The sequence below is a fragment of the Equus przewalskii genome, chromosome 2, assembly GCF_037783145.1.
Source record: "Equus przewalskii isolate Varuska chromosome 2, EquPr2, whole genome shotgun sequence".
Lineage (NCBI taxonomy): Eukaryota > Metazoa > Chordata > Mammalia > Perissodactyla > Equidae > Equus > Equus przewalskii.
The window spans coordinates 114,283,909-114,289,908 of record NC_091832.1 but is presented as its reverse complement, the minus strand read 5'-3'; the positions used below and the strand labels follow the sequence as shown (position 1 = coordinate 114,289,908).

Sequence of the window (6,000 nt, the reverse complement as noted above, 5' to 3'; positions counted from 1 at the left end):
TCAACCTGAAATACTGTTGAGATGGCCAGTGTGGAGATCCAGACCTAATCATTTTCCCTCTATGAACAGCTTCATAGGATGAATGTGAAACAGAAAGAAACGTGATCTGCAACTGATTCCATTTGGATTTAAATTAAGATACACTATGTGCTAAAAGTAACTTTTAAAGCTTAAGGGATAAATGAACTTGTGGCTTGCCTCCCAGGTCTTTCTTCCTAATTTATCACTGAAGCGAAGCCAGTGTAAGAACATTGTGACAGTGACGCTTGCCAATGACTAAGCTAGGTTTTGAACAATTGTGGAAAATCCAGTGCCAGATTTTTCTCAGAATGACAGTCACATTGAGATATCTGTAGCACACACTTTCCCGATACTCCACCCCCAACTCCTTCAGTTACAGAGAGAAGATGTGGACAGTTCTCCGAAGAATCTAGGAAGAGATGCTCATCAGCTCAGGGACAGTCTCGCCGAGGCAGCAAGTGCTGGAACAAAGACATTTGAGTACACTAGCAGAGCTCAGTGTGCATCCGTCAATACTTCTGAGGGGGCCTGGCAAGGACAGGGCGGTCTTACCTGGGCAGCTGTGCAGGTTCATGGGATCCGTATGGTTGGGCCTGCAATCTTTAGAGAGAATACACATATGATTTTGCTGAAAACCAGGATAATATTAGTCAAATAAGCCCCCTCATTGATTTTCCAAAGAAACCAAAGACGTAAAGGAAAGCTTTTGAAGAATATGGTGCTACTGCTCACATGTGGTTGCTGAATGTTTTATGTACTGTTTCTAACAATAAGAACTGCAGGTGAAATGCACTTTGATACGTTTTTCACAGAATAATGTCTTCCAAGCTAAAGGTTGAAAGAAAAAGACGTAAAACTTTGTGAGAGTTATTAATTCCACAGATAATTGGGTGAAGAAAGAAGGCAGACGAGAGCAAACGTTTTGAATGATTTAATATACCAAAGCAAATAATAATCTAAATTACCTAATTCTGGAACTATTTCTTTCGGTATATGTGAAAGTAATAATCAAGATTATAAAAGTGATTTAGCAAAAAAATAGTTTTCAAAGCATTAGACCATAATCCTAATTATGTCAGCTATCTTGAGATGATGACAAGTAAATTTATAGGTGAGTTAATAAGACACAATATATATCATCAATGAAATTTTTTAGCTACACTCTGTGATTTATGTCATTTTAAGAGTCTAACATTGCAATGAAACCATGTTCAAAAGCCAGAGAGATACAGGGAAATAACTAGGTATTCACTTGAAAAAAAGGATAGAGCGCTGTAGCTAATAGAGAATCACCCAGCCATCCATCACTCTATGTTTGACTAACTGCCCGCTTCTCTCTTCAAATACTCATCTACTGGAGAACCGCCCTCCCTCAGAGGCTGGAGGCCAGCTCACACACAGTTCTAATTCAGCCTTTCCACGGGTTCCCAAGGTCTTGTGTTTCCTCTTCTGAATAGAAACCTAGATAGACAGACCGGCAGACATACCCTTTCCACAGTACCGGAAAGAACTTTACTACAGTGGTGACCAAATGAAACTCTAAGTTTCCCTCAGTGGTGAAAAGAAAAAGAAGAAAAAAGGGCAAAATAGTGAATTTTAAATAAAATAAAATTTATTCATTTTTTGTAATTTGTGCTTTTTCATTGTTACAATGCCCTTTATATAATCAAAAGATTTTAATAAAGGATAGTAGCTGTTTGATTTTGTTCTTTGTCTTGATAAAATAAAAATGTCAAAACTATGCAGTGTTACCCTCCAGCTTTATTTTATTTTTACTCATCTCTAAAAGCCAAGAGTCTTGAAATAACTTGTGCAGAGTTTCACATGGAAATAAATGTGTTGCCTGTTGACCAATATATTTAATCACACTATTGTTTTTTAGTAAATATAGCTTTTATCTGCCCCGAATATCTATATATATCTTTCTAGTAATGTAAAGCCCTAAACTGGGTTTTTCATGATATGGTTTCTGACTCTGCATCCACATGTGTTTTTGTCTGTCTTTCTCTTTCTCCCCATGACTCCTCCAAGCACCTACCCACATTTTCACAGACCATCAGTATAAGAACTTTGTCCAAACTTCTGAATCTGGAATTTTCTTGCTTACTACAGTTAAATGTACTGATGACAAAAGAAGGCAAACATGTTTTAAATCAAATACACTCTAAATCAACTTCTTGATCACTCGCTAGTAATTAGAGCTGAGTTTGAACTGAGACGAACAGCATGCCCTGAAACTGGAAATGAGTGACCACCACCATAAAACAGGGCTTCCGAGGATTTGGGACCACCATTCACAGTAAGAAATTCATCACACCAGCGCTCAGAACGCACATTCACAAAGACACAACCAAACATATGCAACTCAAGTTAAAGTCTCATAAAACAATGCTTATTCTTTTTTAGTGCAATGCACTCTGACATGTTTTATTCTATCATTTTTTAAGCTGACCACGTTGCCATATTGATTTCATGATCCACTAAAGTGTCGTGGCTTACAGCTTGAAAATTGTTGCCATAAAGCATATGTCGTAAGGTGGCTATTGAATTGTATAGCAATATAAAGTTCAAAATTTACATTAAATCAATATAAAATTAGAAACAGCCTTATCAAATCATTTTCTAGTGTGTTGCCTTTGAATTCCTGAAGGAAAGAAGCAAATATTTTTATCTCAGCTTTCTCAGTTTCCCTTCATCTCATCTAAGTGGCTCTATCTCTACCCTCCGTGATTTTTCTCCAGATATATTTCTTCTAAACCGGAAGAAGAATGGGAAAGAGAAGATAAATAAAAGTGCTTTTTTTAAAGGAAACTTTGAGGAGCCTAGTTTTAGCATCGATGATGACTGAAAGCTGGACTAAGATTCTGAACTATATGTGTGAACTTCTCAGCAGATGTTCTTAAAAGTACTAAAGGAATAACTTATTTTAAATAGCCTATTTCAAGTTTATATAATAAATTCTTGACAATGTTTTCTGATTTCTTTTCAAATAAATAAAAGGTAGGTAAAATTTTAAATTGGTAAATATATTGGTTATGTATACATAGGTGTGTTTGTGTGTGTGTGTGTGTGTGTGTGTGTGCGCGCGCGCACGCGCGCACGCCACGCTTACTATGGCAGGAGCCCAGGCTTTCGAATCCAAAGAGAAGTAAGTTCAAGTCCTGGTTCTGATCTCTTTTCTACTGTGTGATTTTTAGAATTTCTTCTAAAGTTTCCTCCACTGCAAAATGGAAAAATAATCACACTTGCCTCACAAGCTGTTTTGAGGGACAAATTAGACAAAGTAAGCAAAATCAAAGTGCTATTAAATTGTTCATTATGACCATAGATTTCAGGGGATGATCTGTTTAAGTGTATTTCATGCTTGTAAAAAAAATAAAATAGGCCTCCTTGACCATTTCAATTGATTTCCATGCATGACTCTAATCTTACAATTCACTTAATGCATGTAAGTAGAGAAAAAGAGCCCCTTTAAGACAAGGAAATTATAGAGAAAAGATTAATAATATAGTTGAGGTTAGAAGGATATCAAATTCTGTACTTACTTCCTAAAATCTTTAGACATTTGAACTTGACCATCAAGTGATTGCTACTGAGAAGCTCCCATACTCTGAAGGACTTAAAATTCCAGCTCCTCTTGGCTCCCTTAAATTAACGACCATATAGAAAGTCCAGTCTGTGGAGTATGTTCTGTAGACCACATGAGGCATTGGCACATTATGGCCCACCACCTATTTATCTATGACCTGTGACCTAAGAATGGTTTTTATATTTCTAAATGGTAAGGGTGAAAATTAAAAGAAGGAATGTTTTGTGACAATGAAAATTATATGAAATTCAAATTTCAGTGTCATAAATAAAGTTTAATTTGAACACAGTGTAGGTTTTTCATTAATCTATTGTCTGTGGGTGATTTCATGCTACAATAGCAGAGTTTAGCTGTTACAATAGAGACCACACAGCCTGCAAAGCCTAAAAGTAAATATTTATTATTTGGTTCATTATTGTTTGCCAATCCCAGACTACACAGGAAAAAGAAACTCAGGGACAAAATGTGGATGATGCTTATTAGCTCCATAATAAACCCAATATAGTTATTTTTAAATATAGCAAGGATGATTCTTAACCATAATTAGTATATTTGATACTTGATATAAAGAGTGTGCATCTGTCAACATGAACTACATAACCTATTTCTGAACAACGACTCGTGTTGTGCTTCCAAACCTAGTAAAGAAAAACAAATAGTTTTTATCCACCTAATAGTTGTAGCACACATCCAGTCAATGTGATTAGATATTATTACTATAATGGGATAGATGTCAGCTTAAGAGAAAGCCCCAAACACTATTTTCCACAGGACTTCCATCTATTATCATAAATGAAAATTCAGCATTCCTCCAAATCAAACTTTAATTCTGATCAAGCAGTACTTTATTAAGCTGCCAGGACTACAAAAACCACTGATTTGACCCGAAGGGAAGTGCTAGCATTTGAAGGAGTGGGAGGATTCTGTTTATGTATTTAACAGTGCCAATTAAACAGAGACTAACAGATAAGGCCTTCTTATTTATTATTTGCTGGCAGTTACTTGAGCAGAACAGTTAAAACACCAGCCAGACCAAGGAGTTCCGCTCCAATGGACCTACGAGTCAAAAGAGAATATTGAACAGGAACATTCAGAATTTGCCTCTTTTAAATCTCAAGCACTTTACAATTTTATCAAACAAATAATAAATCATCACTAAACCTTGATTTAATTTTTGAAACTGACAAGAGTAAATTGTCCACCAATCAGATAAAAGTATGAACTATTACATAAATATAAAATGTAATGTTTTCCCTTCATAGTTTACAGTGCTTCCTAGACTGGAGGATGCCCACACCTCCTCCACCCCCACAACACAACACACTGGAGTGTGAGAAGAAAACATTATAAAAGTCTTATTTCCCTTTTTGGTTAACTTTTTATGATGTACATTAGTATAATAATACTTTTATATAGTCATAAATGAATAAATGTACTGGGGCCGGCCGGGTGGTGCAGCGGTTAAGTTCACACGTTCCGCTTCGGAGGCCTGGGGTTTGCCAGTTTGGATCCCGGGTGCGGACACGGCACCACTTGTCAAGCCATGCTATGGTAGGCATCCCACATATAAAGTAGAGGAAGATGGGCATGGATGTTAGCTCAGGGCCAGTCTTCCTCAGCAAAAAAGAGGAGGATTGGCAGCAGTTAGCTCAGAACTAATCTTCCTCAAAAAAAAAAATGAATAAATGTACCCATAATGAGAGCATATCACAAGAATATTTCACTTACGGGTAGATATAATAAAAAATAATTGAAAACTATTGATCTAATTTACTCTGGTTTGGTACTGAAGCATAATTAATTGCAATAATTGAAAGATTTTTGATATAAGCTACGCTAATAGATCTTACAGAAAATGTTTGGTTTCTCTAATACTCGACTGTGGTCTCTAAAAACCACAGCCCACTGGAAGGAAGCAGGGCTTTTTGAAGAAATGGCTGATTGCAGTCCTGCTCTGGGAAATGCATAGGATGAGCATGGTGCAAGGGTGAGAAAGCTGTCAAAAACTACTGAGGGCAGGTCCAAAGGTCTCAGGAGTCAAAAGAGGCTTCCACTGACCAAGAATGGGACCATGCGGGCATCCATGAGGATCGTAACTGCAACAGACTGCCTGTTTAAAAAGTGATCAGATGCAGCGGTCACTTTTTGAGGATACTAGGAAACTAACATTTTTAAAACTGCTAAATAAAAGAAAGAATGCAGAATTTATCTCACCTTTCCTAAAAATAATAAAATAAAAATACTCAAGGCAGATAGGATAGGTGACATTGTGCACTTGAAGTGAAAAATGGCACCTTTTTTCCACAACCAACGGCATAACTTCTAATCTTGTTCTCAGTACAGGAATATTACTGAACCAAAAGAAACACAGTGTTATTTTTACAAGGAGT

General features: G+C 36.6%; 1 long non-coding RNA gene across 1 annotated transcript in view; it reads right to left on the bottom strand.

Annotated features, from left to right (window-relative positions):
• Positions 1-4,437: 4,437 nt before the first annotated feature.
• The window catches only part of LOC139081847 (uncharacterized), a 123,930-nt gene continuing 122,367 nt past the window's right edge, over positions 4,438-6,000 (bottom strand). The window contains exon 7 of the long non-coding RNA XR_011537286.1: positions 4,438-4,666. This is a non-coding gene — a long non-coding RNA (uncharacterized lncRNA). The remainder of the gene's footprint in view (positions 4,667-6,000) is intronic.